Below are 15,777 nucleotides of genomic sequence, written 5' to 3'. Positions count from 1 at the left end.
ATAGAAAGGAAACCAACAATACCATGTTTTATGAAACTCTGACGCTGTGAAAACACTTTCCCAACCAATCCATTTGCCGGCCTGAAAGTGACCCCCCAACAAGGCTGCTTCCTCCCCAGCGAGGCTGCAGCCAACATCAACAACAGTAAAATGCTTGGGAAGGACAAAGATGGAAGGAAACGTTTGAGAAGCACAAAGAGACTAGTTACCCTGGTCTTCCTAACCTCCATCTGACACTGCGTGGACCATGGACAGCACATGGAGAAGGCAGCTGGGGACAGAGAGAGCGCCAGATCTGCACGGCCTCAGCCAACATCCCCGCCTTCCCAGCCAAGTCCAGAGCGCCTCATCTCTCTTTCTCAGCCATGCTTCCAAAGTTCCTTGAGTCTGCCCTTGAACTCGAGCTCCCGAAGCAAATCTGGCTGCCAGCCTCTCCTGCCATTCAATCCTTAGGCAGGCTCTGAGATGAGGGGCCTCCTTCCCAACACAGCGCTGTCAGCATCTTCCCCGGGGATTTAGGAAAACCGACTCCACGGGTGTCACGGGAAACTTCTCGGTTTGGATGAGCGGTCGGGCGACTTTCCATGAGCAAACCCCACCGATGAACAGGCTGGGCGCCTTGGGGGGGGGGGGGGGAAACAGCAGGAAACCAGACCTGTGTCTCAGGGAGCCCAGCGCCAGGAGGCTGACGAGGGACGTCCCAGCTGGCGAGACATCACCTTCAAGAGTCTCGGCACCTTACAAAAAACCAGGCACTCAGAATTCAGCTCAGAGTCGCTTCTCTCCAGTCGCCGGGCTTCCCAAACGAGGGGATTCGTCCTTTGCTTTCAACGTCAATGCAGCGCACACATGCACTGACTGAGCTTTCAGAGTCTCCACCGTCATTCTCCTCTAAATGACTCTGGCTCCAAACATCAGGGCTGCAGGGTGACTCTCCTCTGACATAGGCTGCCTCCCTCCCCTCCCCGCTGCTCGCCTCCCCCTCCCCCTCCTTTCTTCCCTTGTCCCTCCTTTGCCCTTTTCTCTTCCCTCTCAGTTTCTCCAGTTCTCTGTTGTACTGCAGTGAGGGGACCTAGCAGTTCCTGGAGAGGGAGGTAGGGTCAGAGCTGGACCCATTCCCTCTGGACGCGCCTCTGCCACCAATGTCTGGCAGAGGAGTGGGGTGGGGGCATCTCAGATTCTGTTTCCACTCGACAACCAGGTAAGGCAAAGGGCAAATGTGGGCTGGGTGCTTATACTTGACAGAAAAGGGTGTGCGTGTGTGCATATGTGTGTGTGTGTGTGTGTGTGTGTGTGTGTGTGTGTGTGTGCGCCTGGGATGGTACAGGGGAAGAGGCAGCATTCCACAAGCACTCACTCAGTCGTGGAATCTCATCGCTGTCATCTTTCCTAAGGTTCCCTTGGTGTTGGCTGCACACCATGCATGACGTGGCCAGGCTGGCACTTGGTTTTCTGCACAGCTGATGCCACAAAAGAAACTCGCAAACACCAGGTCCTGTTAGGCGGGGGTGCTAATTATACTGCAATTAAAACCACTCTCCCAGGGGATACCTGTGCAGATGGACGGTCAGCTTTGATAGGCTGGCACTGCCGGTTAACAGTCTGGACGGCCAGAAGGCTGTGCAAAAGGGGCCCCGGTGCCACTGTTTGCTATGATGATGATTCCATAATGAGGCAGGGGCCAGGCCAGATCCAGAGAAAGGAAGACAGTGGGGTTGGGTCTGGGGGTGACCCACGTGAAGGACACTTCTAGAGGAATGTTCTCCTCAGCATGAGTACAGTGATATTTCTGTGTTGCCTGGAGCAGTACTTCAGGGATGGTGCTTCTGATTAGGTCCAAATTAAGCCTTCTCTCCTCAGGATGACTGCACCCCAGAATAGACCCCACCTCAGCACTGGGGGAGGCCTCATAATTTTCCATGAGATGTTGGAAAACAACCTTCAGGTAAAATTCACAGTCTGACAACCCTGTCCCTGTTTAACAGGAGCAGAGCAAGGTGATGGCCAGAATTCTAGGCCAACTAACCACTTATGTTTTCCTGAAGTGGCAGGCCTGCCCTTCCGTGACCTGAAGTACACCCAGAACCAGCCAGAGAAAATCATAACTAGTCACAACTGACAGAAGGGAGATGAGGATGAGGCAGGGAGGCAATAGGAAATGGGGGAAAGAAAGCCTAGTCTGGGCCAGAAAACTTGGGTTCTAATCCAAGTCCTGTCCCTTACTGGCTGTGTGACCTTAGGCAAATTCCTTCCCTTCTCTGGGCCTCAGAAGGGGAAGGACTAGCTCTTCTCTGAGGTCTGTTCCAGCTGTATGTGATCCTATTCAGTGATTTATTTCTAGTTACACAGCGAGTCCTTATCAGAGGCAAGATCTGAATTCATAGTTTAGTGGAAAGAGCACTAGGCTTGCAGTCTGGGGGTCTGGGTTCAAACTCCAGCTCTACCACTGGCAAGTCACTTCCCTTCCCTGGGACTCAGTTTCCCTCTTCGTAAAAGGAGGATCTTGGACTCAATGATCTCTGATTCTAGATGTAAGCTCTCATAATCCATCGCCATGGTTATGTGGAAGTAGCACCATACAGTTTATACCATAAAGTATTTCCCCAGTCTTCACGTGGCTGGTGATGGCCCAGACTGAATGGTTGTGGTGTTATCACCAGCTGCTGCCTCCTCCTCTAAGTCTTGATCCCATCAGAACCCCATCTAAACTAGCTCATCAACCTGCCCTGGTGTAGAGGCAGTATTCCACGTGAGTACTAACCCCCAAAGCTGGAGACTGGGCAGGCAAGAGTCAGGAGCTCTATGATGTACCAGGATGTCCCTTTATCAATTCTATGGTTGTGACCCCTTCTGGACAGCTAAGTACTGCCATGGGGGCAGAGATTTATTGTTTCATAAATGGTATTAGGAGGGGGACGAAACTTTCCATAAAGGAATCAAACTAGAATTTGAAAATGTCTCCTAGTTAAGTGAGGTGCAGAGCCCAGAGGGCTAACTTCCAATGCAAACACACACACACACACACTTAAACATGCACTGGATATTTAAAGCACACACACATACAACACACTAAAGCGAGGAATAGACATTTAAATTTAAAAATAAAAAATATATAGGTATGAACATTACATTTCCTACAGATGCAGTGATTTAGATTTTAATCGGTAGAAAAGGTAGAAAGGAAGGATGGGAGGAAGGGAAGTAAAGAAAAAAGGAAGGAAAAAAGAAGGGAGGAAGAAAGGGAAGAAGGAAGGGAAGAAAAAAGGAAGGAAAAAGAAAGAAGGAAAGAAGAAAAGAATTAAAGAAAGGAAAAAAAGGAAGACATGGAAATTCCTATCATATTGAGCTTGTATGATTTGTCATCCTTTCCAAAATGTTCACACACAGGGCTACCCCCAGAAAACTCCTCCCCCGTCCCCACCCGCAGATGCTAAGCCATATACTTTGCTCTTCTAGCCAGGAAGGTCCTGGGGTGCAAGAGGTAAGGCGTCTTTCCACTCTTACAACTTAATAGACAAACTATATTTTAAAATGACGAAAAGTACATGTTTGGGGGTGGCCTGGAGCTGGCTCCACCCAATTCCACACTAACATCCATAAGAGGCTCAGTGCCTCTGGGACCTCTGCTCAGCCTATAGGCAACACCAACAGGGTAGGCAGGGCATGAAAGGTTGGCACTAGGCAGTGGAGGGCAGCTCTGCCAGGCAATGCCTGAGAAGCAAGCATAAGCCAGAGCAAAGCCTCTCAAAGGTTTCGCAAGGACCAAAATATTTACAAGTTCAACCTTCCCTTTCCCAGAGCACGGACCCAACGCAGCTGGTCTTTCAACAGCAGATGACTTGGGCTCTATCACCCAAGATAAATCCATGAATATGTTTTCTTCTTCATCAAGCTTTGTTGGGGTGAGTTGGCTTCTTTTTTTAGATCAATAAGGAAACTTTTGGTGCACAGTTTTTGCATATTGTCTCCCCCATTAGATCTCACTCTCCTTGAGGGCAGGGACTACATTTTTAAAAAAGAATTGTTTGTTTAGTTTTGTTTTTGTTGTCTTGCTTTTGTCTTTGATTCCCCAATGGCCATTATCTACCTAGACATTTGATGGAACATGTGCCCAGCCCATAATAGGTACTTAATAAATGCTTGTTGACTGTTGACTGACTTAAAGAGCATCTTACCAAGAACTCCAAAAACTATGTTTCTCATTTTTTCCTATTAATTTGGGGGAAGAGAGATAAAAAACATAATCCTCTCAGAATGCCTGCATGGCCCAAACTCGGGACCTCTGAATGTGGTCTTGACCAAAGCACGGTGTGGTCCGCCATGTAAAGCTGATGGTGGTGCAGACTGTTACCACCTGGCTTAGAGGCTAATCATTGTATCAAGCTTTTCCTGCTTGTAGGGGATATGATTTCACCTGTAGCACATAGGAATCCATTAATAACACGCTATATTTTACAGACCACACTGGAAAAAAACAATCAGAATTGGACCATAAGGGTCATCTTGTCCAAACCCATGCCTAAGAATTTCAATTCAATTCAGCCAACGTTGAAGTCCCGGTTATGTGCCAGACAAAGTGTTGCACAAAATTTCCCCATATTGACTTCAAATGAATTTTGTCTGTACTAACATGTGGACTTATTGTCTTCCCCAACAGAATTGGAGCTCCTCGTGGACAGGGACTGTTTCACCTACGGCCAGTGTCTAGCTGTGCTTAAGAAATACTCGTTACCTAAAAAACAAAAACACAGCCAGGCCAGTGAAAGAGAAGCCCCCTCCCCCTGAAGCAGCCCATTCCACTTCCAGACAGCTTTTACTGTTACTTTTATTGTTGGATCACAGCCTGAAACAGCTTCTTGGTGACTCCTAGCCAGCTCTGCCTTATGGGCCCAAACGATGGCCCCCAAAATGGACCCATGTCACCCACCTCCAGCCCTCTCTTTCACAGACTTAACATCCCCAACTCCTCATCCTGACTTTCATGGGGCATGGCTATCACCATCTTGGTTGCTGTCTGGCTTGTCAACGTCTTTTCTCAAATAGGGCACCCAGAACCAAACACATTATTCTAGAAGTGGCCTGACACAGGCAGAGAGTGCTAGAACATTACAATCTTATTCCTGGAAGCCATGCCTAAGACGTAGGAGTTTTCTCAGCTGTCAGATCACACTGTTGATTCCTACTGAGATTGTGGTCCACCAGATTCCCCAGATCTTTTTCTGAAAACTTGTTATCTAGCCATGGCCCCCCCATTGACTGAGTTTTGTTACACTCATCTACATCTTGACTACACTAACCTTAGCACCACCCAAACTTTCTCCAGTTACAAATATCCATGAATAGGAGCACATAACTCAACAAACTCTACTTTGATGAGCAAGCTGTCACCCCATGAGTCTCTTCTCATTAATAGACAGTTTTCAGATAACCTTTCCTGGACTCAGGGGTAAAAGATCTCCAGGAGACACTCACCACTCATCTGAGACCACAAATGGAAAACTTACAGGATGAAAACATTTGTAAGTACCACATTTTAATAACTTTCCATTAACATAGAACATTATCCAGGAGCCCACTGAGTCAAGACTAGGATAGAAAGGCCAATCTGATTTCCTCCAGCCACACTGACTTAATGTATAAGAATGAGAATTCCCTTCAGGTCAGACATTAGACCCTGGATGTCAGATGGACTGAAACTCTATTTCGTTGTATTGATCTGTTTTTGTCATCCTCTCTCACTTGAAAAGAATATCTTCTGCCTTCTAATTACCACATGCCAAGAGGTAAAACACTCTAATAAAGGTCAACTTTGTGAAAATGTGTTTAATAGAAATGTATATCTAAAGCCTATATCAGATTGCATGTGTCTTGGGGAAGGGGGAGGGGAAGGACGGAGGGAGAGAAAATTTACATCTCAAAAGCTTACGGAAGTGAATGCAAAAAACTAAAAGTAAATAAATAAAAATTTTAAAAAGGTCACCTTCGATCTTTAGGGGGAAAGTGTGTGTGTGGTTGTGTGTGAGTATATATGTGTGTGTATCCTTATATTAAAATCCTACTCTGATGTTTCATTGCAGGTAGGAGGTAAGCCTGGTTCTTGAAATGTGCCTGCCAAAAACCAGGAGGGAAAGGTTTCAAGGACTCCATCTATCACCCCAACACCAACCAGCCCCTCTCAGTTTTGGATGGCACATTTCCAAATGCTAAGCCTTAATAGGACAACTTCTAGCTATAGCATCTCACCTCCTAAGGCAGGGGGTTGTAGGCTGCCCTGGAGGGGGGACCACTCTTAAGGATGAAATCAGGGCACTGAAGGACATACCCCTCCCTGATGCCTGCCTCACTGTAGCCCTGTCCTGAATGCCGTTGGAACATCAGAAGCTCTATGGCCTGAGCACAGATCTCAAACAGGAATGGCATGGCTTGGCAAAGCCTCCATAAATGACAGCTAGTACTACTGCTCTTGTTAGAATTACAGAGACCGTCAAACAACAACAAAGATTTTCTAAAATATGCCCCTTCGCTTTCTCAGCCTGGGAAGGATCAGCCTAGTTAATTTCTGACAGAAAATCAAAAGGAAATGAAAGCTATTGGGGGGGAGGGGGAAAGGATCAGGGGCCCATAAAACAATTTTTTTAACCAATTTCAATAACTGCATTTCCTGTAACCAGGTTCTATGTATTTGATTTTATGCATTTAAAACCATGGTTCTCAGAAGGGGTCAGTAGCCCCACAAAGGTTAGGTATCTGAGGCCTGGAGGGTTTGCAGAGCTCTGTGGATTGAAGGAAGGACCTCAGATAAAGATCACAGATCCTCAGTTAGAAGCACCAGATAAACCACCAACCAGAAAGTTCCCCTCAGATTAGATTTCCCGTATATCCTCCGACAGACAGCTTGTCCAACGGCTCTTTCTACTCTGATGTGTAATTTAAAACGTTTTTTTTTTCAGGCCCACTTTTCCATCACAAAACCCCCACTGGATTATTTTGATTCAACCCACCACAGACTTAGTAAGTGCCAGTCACTGTGCTCAGCCCTGGGGTGCAAAGACAAAAAACAGAAAACAAAAATCAAATGGTGCCTGCCTCCAGGAGGGGATATTCTAGCTGGGGAAAGACCCTATACAGGTGAGTCAAAAACAAAAAGTCAACACAAGGTAAAGCCCAGTCATTCGTGGGACACAAGGATGGGGAGACCAAATCTCACGTGTCTTAGTGCCCCGGGATAGACGAGCTGATTTTAGCATGATTGAGTGAAAAGGTATTGGAGAGAATTCAGCCCCACTGCCCCCGTTCCTAATAAATCCAGTGTTTGTTTCCCATCTGGGCAGAGACAGGTGACCTAGAACAACAGCTGACGCCTCTACAGACTATCAAAGTTTGCAAAGCTCTGGCTATATGCTATCTTATCAGAGCCCAGCAAAAAGCCCCCTTCCTGGCCCCATGCGGGTATTAACTGCTGTTATAGCCCAGCCTATTTTACAGGTGTAGAAAAGGAGGCTATGACGGGGGGGGGGCCCAACAAGCCTGGCCAGTGGCAGAGGCTCGCCTCCCTTTGCCTAGGCCCAGGCCCCGCTAATGGCTCAGCCTATGTTCAAGCAGGTTTTGGGTCAGAGGCCAGCAGGAAAGCACCCCTGAGGGAACCTGATTAGGACTGTTTGCTTTGTGGAACTAAGGCTCCCACAAACAAACCAAGGGGACTGACGGAAGAAGCCAGCTTTTGTCCTCTGAAGGGTAGCTTCCAAGCTTCAGCCCGGCACCCACATGGCAGCTGAGGGCTTTGCAGGCGGGTGGTGCAGGATCTAGCAAACAAGCCAGGGGCCACCCCAGGGGTCATCGTTACCTTTGTCTTGGTTAAACCTCTCAGCCCAGGGTGTTCCTCCAGAGAAAGAGTACCTGGTGCCTGAGTGGATTTCATTTCCCTCAATGGAAAAACAGCATTTTCAGCAGAAAATGGACAGGACCTAAGCTCAGGGCTGGCTCTCTTTTGTCGTATACCCCAGCTCCCTAGTCCTTGCCCAGTGGCAGGGCAGAGCTGGGGCTTCAGAAATGCTGGTTGATTGAAAAACTCCCCGGTTCTTTTACACCTTAATTAAGGGGAGTCATTAAGGAGAGCCTGGACTCATGAAATTCATTATTAACTTAAGGTTTCTTCCCCAACAGCTGACCACAAGTGGACAAACTGAGAACCGAGATCCCCATCTGTCTCACACCTCTCCAGACTGTGCTATGGTGCAGATGGTACCCAACTCAGTGAAATGACCAGAACACAAGTTAGTGAAGTCCAAGCAGTCCTCAAGCAGAGCTGATGAGCCCCTGAATTATTAGGAATTAGCCGGAAAGTAAAAGGGCTGGATGGACCTCGCCAGTCATGGCTGTGCTCATCACATTCAAAGCCAGGGACCAATTTTTGGGCAACTGAGGCATGATGAGGGGTGGGGACAACACATGTGCATTACCTTTTTCACCTTACCAACCATCCTTCCCTACCCATAGTTCCGTGGGGAACCAAATTACTAGCAGCAAGGTAATGAAGTGGAAAGAGTACTGGGAGTCAGGAAGACCTGAATTCAAATCCTGCCTCAGACACTTACTAGTGGTATAAACCTGAGCACGTCCTCAGTTGCTTCATCTGTAAAATGGGTACAATAATAACACACTTCGCAGGGTCTTTTGAGAGGCTGAGATGTGCTTCTTTATGTAAAAGGCTTTGCAATTTTATTGTTCTTACTGTTAAGAAAATTCCTAGAGAAACCTTCTGGGGGCATCTCAGACTGGAGAAAATGAGGTTTGCCTCATGGATTGTCTGACTTGGATGTAGCCATGCCAGCCTGTAGTAATTATTGCTTCCTTTTCTAAATTTTTGCAAATCATACCTTTAATAATATGTTCTATTAGACTGTAAGCTCTTGGAGGGCAGGGACCGCCTTTTGTCTCTTTGCATCCCCAGCACTTAGCAGATCGCCTGGCACATAGTAGGCCCACTATCATTTTTATGATTATTATTCCATGGATGGCCTTAGCCAGGCCAGTCCTCCGGGCATGGTTACTCTTTCCTTTCAATACTCAACCCCAACCCCCATGCCCTTCATCTGTCTCCACTCACGAGGAAATGCTGACCAGTCTTGCCACTTCTGAAAGATCAATGACCCCTAACCCAAAAGATCAAAAGTTCTTTAGATTAGGAAAAAAAAAATGTTTACCAAGAAGATCTGCACCGTCTCCTTCCAAATCCCCAAATCCCAGCTATGCCTTCCCTCTTCTAGACCTAATACCTTCCTCTAGGCATGGTCCTACCTCATTTGGCTAAGTTTGCCAAGCAGAGACATATTACCTTTAAAGACACGAGCACAGAAAAGAAACCCAAGAATAGAGGAGAATTCATCTGTATTCTTAGGTTCATAGATATAGTACTGGAAGGACCTCTAGAGGTCTCATTTAGTCCAACCCCTTCATTTGATGGATGAGGAAACTGAGGCCGTTGAGGTTAAGTGACTTACTCAAGGTCAAATGGAGAGTCAGCAGCAGGGCCAAGGCTCAAAGGCAGATACTGTGGTTCCAAATTCAGCATCCTTTCCACTGGGCCACGTGGCTGCCCGTTTCTTCAGGAGTGGACTAACTTCCTTGATGTCCTAAGCTTGCTTCACCGCTCAGGGTCCATGCAATGACCCAACCCTAGCACTGACAACAGGACCAAATCAGTGGCTCTTACAATTCATCAGATCCCTCCAAAGTGGAAGGGCCCTAGAAGGGAGAGGGGAGAGATGGCTTCACACCGACGGTCTGCAGCCTATCTAAAGTGTCTAATACTGTGTCACACCACCTCGTTGCTAAGGTCCAGCTCGGCCGAATTTATATCATCTTTATTCTTTGCACCATCCCTTCAAATGCATTATTTTCCCAGCACTTTTAAAATCAAGCTAAGAATCTTCCTGGTCCCAGGAGACCAGTAATGCCCAAGGGTCTGGCCAACACACACACACACACACACCCCAAATGGACTCAGTAAAATATGGACGTCTCTGAAAGTTACACAGCCTTGGTTATAAACAGACCCTCTTGGCAGTGGCAGTAATATAAAACAACCTCTGTTTGAGATGCCATATTTCTGGCCAACGTTTCCCTCCTCCATTGCTTCGAAAATTATTAGTGTGAGTCCATGCTATGAGGGTAAGTCAACATTTGTCCTGGCCAAAGGCCCGCAATGGTTATTTTATTAGTCTGCTACTGGTGAAGCTGGCCCTAGATGAAACACTTGTAATAAATGTGCCTCAAATATTGGAGTTTGGTAGGAGTGTCCACGCAAGACCTCTTTGACAGGAAGTGACTATGTCTTCGCCTCAGGCCCAGGGAGAAAAGCACACCCACATCTAGGCTCAGTTCCTTTCAGAAAGAGTCAATGCTGAGCCTTTCAACCCATTTTAGTCATGCCTAGACATGGCTCTCTCATAAGAGAGAGGAAGCCAAATGTTTAGCACAGCGGGACGGGGTTCTAAATTTGCCTTCTGTTCCTCAGGCACAGCCTCTGCTCGAGACACCAGGGACCAAATCATCTGTGCTCAACCATTTAGAACGGAGCCTTCCTATAAAAACAGGAGCTGTAATTCCAAGGCCTCCAGAGGGGCCTCCCTCGGGTATCAGGAGGGAGGGGAGCTCCAGAATCCTGCCCCAAGCAGCCAAAGCCAACTGGCCCCCAGAAAGTTCACCCAAGGGATGATACACCTGCCCAGGCCTTCTCCCTGCCTTGGGCAACCCACCCAAGAAGTGTGACCTGGAATAGGGATAAAGGCTGCTTCTAAGGGCTGAGCGGTTTCACTTTCTGCTATTCCCCATCAGTTGTGTGCTGGCGGTATCGTAGCCTCCGGTAGACCTCTCTTACCAAAGGGCTTCTGGGGTTCCTTCTCCAAGTTAATGAATTATTGGTGGGGGAAGGACAAATGATGCCCTGTCGGTGAGGTCTGTCCCTCTTTCCTATTCAAGGGTCTGAGGCAGGCATTCTTGTCAGTCTTCCTCACCTCTAGAGCTCGGGCCCTGGATTCCAGACCAGAGGGGGCTCAGCTAAGCAGGGCCCACGGGAAACCTCATCACAGTTTCTGGCTTGGAAATACTGTGACCATGGAACCTCTGACCTAGCCACAGAAATGCCCCACACTGGCTTCTCTGCCTCTTCTCAACATGCAGCAAACCCCTGATTCTCTCTAGGTCTAAAAAAATTGCCTAAAATTCCACTGTTCTATAAAGTTCTATAAGGTCCCTGAGCTACATATCTACCTATGGGGATAGTGTCATCACAGCACACCAGCCAGAATACCCCTTCCGGTCATTTCCTGACCAGACTCAAAGAATTTTTTAAAAATCAATTTTTATTGATTTCTTATTTTTATATTGCCTAAATTTGTCCCTGAATCCCTTCTTACCCCAGAGAGCCATCCCTTTTTACAAAGGTTTTTTTAAGAGAAAAAAATTCAGCAAAATTGATCAGTATTACAAAATATACAATTCTCCACAATCCATTGCCCACATCTCTCCTCACAGCAAAGGGGTGTGTGTGTGTGTGTGTGTGTGTGCGTGCGTGTGTGTCTTATCTCTTCTTCAGGGCCAGGCTTGTCCTCTGTAATTTTCCAACATTCGTTTTCATCAGTATAGAATAGGGCTTGCTACCTTGCCCCTGATTTGAGGCAGCTTTTTTTTTTAAGTAAACTATTCAGAGTTTTTTGAAAAATCGAAGCTTGGAGTCTTCAGACAGATTGCAGGGAGGGTCCTCCCTGGGTGGGGACAGTCTCAGCAAGGAAGAACCAAGCTGGGGGCAGGGTGAGGGTGGAAACTCTGGGCACACACACAGGTATCCTCTCTCAGGCAAAGAGGTTTTGGTCTGCCAAGCAGGGATGGGCTGAAATCCCCTAAAAGCCAACTGGAGGTCAGCCCATGCTAGGCTCCTGGACAGAGAAGGCCCCAGGAACAAACCTCAAATATGCTTTTAGGTGAGATCAATCATACATGCGGCCTAAAATGTGTTTCCTAGTTCACTCTGAAGTACTTTTGGGGCCAGGAAACTGGCACGAAACAACCTCCAAGATGCTTTTAGGGAATTAACAACCCCAGCAGGGACCCAACAGAAAACTTCTGTTCTGAAGGCAGTTAATAGGTGGCACAGTAGATAGAATGCTGGACCTGGAGTCAGGAAGACCTGAGTACAAATCTAGCCTCAGACAGTTTACTAGTCGAATGACCCTGGGTAAGTCCCTTACCCTCTGTTTACCTCAGTTTCCACATCTGCAAAATGGGGTTAATCGCATTTACTTCCCAGGGTTGTTGTGAGGATCAAATGAGATAGAATTATAAAGCATTTAGCACAGTGCCTGGCACATAGTAAGGGCTATAAAAGCATTAGCCAAAATTATGTTTATATTATAACAATAGTTGTGTATTAATCAGTTATTACTATTATCTGTTCTTCTGATACCATGTGAAGGTGGTTCGGGGTTAGTAAATGGCTATGGGTCCAAGATGTTTACAGGATCACAGACTTGGAAATGGGAGGCTGACAAAGGAGGAAACTGAGGCCCTGAGAAGGAGTTCTGTGACTTGCTTCAAATAAGCAGGAAGTACATGCCAGGTGAGTTTTGACTGTGAGCCCCGACTCAAAACCCAGAATCTTTCCCATCACCCCCGTGATCATTCATTGACCCAGCCAATGGGACACGGCCACGAGCTGAGGGTTTGCAGAGGGGAATTTTACCAACCACGAAGGGCATAAACCTCGTCCCTCTTCTCTTATCCTGACATCCTGGGAGCTCGGTGGGAAGGCGGGGGGGGGGGGGTGTTATCGTCATTTCCTAGGAAGGGGACAAACGGCATCACTCACAGATCATAATCTCATTGTCCCTTGTTAGGAAGGACAGTTTGTTCTGGCTGACAGCAGGAGATGACTAAACACCTGCCTGTCAGGTGCTCGCAGCTGGAGGCACACAGAAACAGCCCGACCCGGCAGCTGGATTTGAGAGGGGGGTATTTTGGGTCCCCAGAAGGGATCTCCAAGCCCAAGGGACAGGGGCAGAGTCTAGAATGTTCCAATGAGATGATGCACTTTAAGCACTCAGCACACTTGAAGCACTATGGAAATGGTTGTTATTATTAGTTACATTATTAATTAATATTATTATAAATAACATACAAATAAATTATATTATAAATAATAAATATTCTTTATTATTATATTATTTACATCATCCAGGACTCACAGCTCTTTGAAATGAGAGTGGAATGGTGCCTGGTGAGGGGTGGAAGTTAAGTGTTATCATTTATTCCTATTTTACAATTGAGGAAACTGAGCTACATAGAAGTTAAGTGACTTGGCCAGGGTCACACAGCTAGCAAGCGTCTGAGAGAGGATTTGAACTCAAGTCTTCCTGGCTGCAGGCTTAGTGCTCTATCTATTGAACCACCTAGCTGCTTTATCTTTGACAGAAGGAATAATTTTGAGAGGGCAGAGATCTGATCTATTCAGAAACAGAATAGACCTCCCTTGCCCTTCCTCAGGAATCAATGTTGTTACTATTGCTGTTCAGTCATTTCAGTCATGTCCCACCCTTTGTGACCCCAATTAGGGTTTCTTGGCAAAGATACTGGAATGGTTCGCCATTTTCTTCTCTAGCTTATTTTACAGATGAGGAAACTGAGGCAAACAGGATTAAGGGATTTGCCCAGGGTCACACAGCTAGGAAGTGCCTGAGGCTGCATTTGAACTCAGGTCTTCCTGACTCCAGGGCCAGTGCTCTATCCTCTAGCTGCCTCCAGGAATGAATAAATAAATAAGCTTGCTATGTGTCAGTTACTGAGCTAGGCAATGGAAATACCAAGAGAAAGAAAAAACAGTCCCTTCTCTCAAGAAGCTCACGCTGTCATCCAGGTAAACACCATCCACACACGCAGCTCAATGCAAAGCATTGTGTGTCATCAGTCAGTCAGTCAAGGAACACATTACACGATCAGGTCAACACTCACTAGCAGCTGGTGAGAAGAAAGTTTTCCTAGGGAAGGTAGTGTTTGGATGGAATCTGAGAGGAAGCCATGTTTGGAACCAGGGACCGCCTTCATTTCCTCAGTCTTTCCTTTAGTGAGCTGAGACCACTGCCCATAAAAACATGATTATTTGAGAAGTAAAGAGCTGCTGGCCTCAGCGACCTCAGCCTGCCAGCACTAGGCTGACTGAAATACAAGGAAAAAAATTCTTTCCCTCCAATGACATCCAGCCACCATCTGAACAAAGGCACTCAGTGAAAAAATAAAGAAATGATTGGCAGGAGAAGGGCCGCGTTGTTGAGAAGGCTGCCGGGAGTCAGGTCAGCTATCACTAGCTCCTTTGGGCCTCGCCTTGCCCACGCACCAGGACTTATCGGCCCAATGAACAGACCCAAAACGTTCCTTCCTAATAAGGGGGGAGGGGGGAAGAGTGGCCCAAACCAGACTGTTTGCCAAGGCGGCCGGGATCCTGCAGCTCCCCGTGAGCGGCACGAACTTCATAGCGCCAGTCGACAAAGGATATTATGGAGTCATGTGTCAATGGTGCGAGCTGGTTCCCAGCTGGCAACGAGGCAAGGAATATCTGCAATCCTGAACATGGTGATTATGTGGGTTATTTCTAACCCTTGGCAATTAATATGCAGCCAGGGATATCATTATCTTCAGCCTATTAAAATTCAGAAGGCCGGGTGTTTGGAAAAATAAAATCCCACGAGGCAGTAAAGGCAGAAAGCGGCTCTGCTCCGGGACTGGCGCAGGCGCACCGCATCCTTTTGGACCCATTTCAGCTACAAAGCACAGCCCGGGCAACGAAGGGCCCAGGGCATCTGGCTGCAGGGAGCACCACCGACCTGCCGTTTGGTCGTTTTTGTTGGCTGCGGGCTGTCGGGTCGGCCAGGGGATGAGCATCCCCCGCTTCCTGGCCAGGGACAGGCGGGAGGAGGTCTCCCGTCACTTGCTGTCCTTCCCCCAATACTCAGGATCATAGGAGGGCAGGGCAAGTCCCATACAGAGGCAAAGAGTTCTAAGGGGAAGATGTTTGTATCAGTGGTCTCCGATGTCCACAGCGGCCACCCGGAGCCACGAAAAGACTGCTTTTTAACCTGAAAAACTTGTTCCTTTTGTCCTCTGTGCCTCAGGGGCCCGCAGCAGCCACGGGCTGCAAAGCAGGGAGGAAAAGGAAAATGATTTACTCCCTGAAGCCTGTTACATCGCTTACAGGCTGACCCGCCTCCATTTCCTCCACTGAGGACCACGGGCACACATACGAACCTCTCCAAAGCAGGGGCCGCTTACCCTTTGTGGTGCCTTGCCCCCTCCCTTTGGTAGAAGGGACCCCCTCTCAGAAGACTGTAAATACATAAAAGAAAATCCACTGATCACATTGAAATCCAGTTACTAAAACATTACAAATTCCAAGCTCATGGACTCCCTGAATTCTCTCCACAGACACGTTTTTGGGGGTGGGATGGGGGCCAAGAACCCATGCTCTAAGGGGGAAGAGGCTCACCAAGAGTGGGTGGGCTCCAAGCCGGAGCACCCCTTATTGAATATGGGGGTGGGAGTGGGGGGCAGAGGCATATCTTAGCGGTCACTGAACCACAACGTGGAACAGAATGCCTGGCTTGGGAGCTGGCTGCGGGGACATTTCCCTACCCAACTCTACTTGCAGACAGAAAACTGAGAAGTGGAACCGAGATTTTGGACTTTGACCGAAGAAGCCAAAGACCTGAGCAAACTTTAACCTGGTGGGAC

The 15,777-nt window shown here is 47.5% G+C and overlaps 1 protein-coding gene across 4 annotated transcripts in view; it reads right to left on the bottom strand.

Annotated features, from left to right (window-relative positions):
• ARHGEF3 (Rho guanine nucleotide exchange factor 3) overlaps nucleotides 1-15,777 on the bottom strand; it is a 301,199-nt gene that overhangs the window by 50,443 nt on the left and 234,979 nt on the right. The window lies entirely within an intron of this gene.

This window comes from Vombatus ursinus, unplaced genomic scaffold, assembly GCF_900497805.2.
Source record: "Vombatus ursinus unplaced genomic scaffold, bare-nosed wombat genome assembly UNPS02014817.1, whole genome shotgun sequence".
NCBI lineage: Eukaryota > Metazoa > Chordata > Mammalia > Diprotodontia > Vombatidae > Vombatus > Vombatus ursinus.
This window is presented reverse-complemented; position numbering and strand designations above follow the sequence as displayed.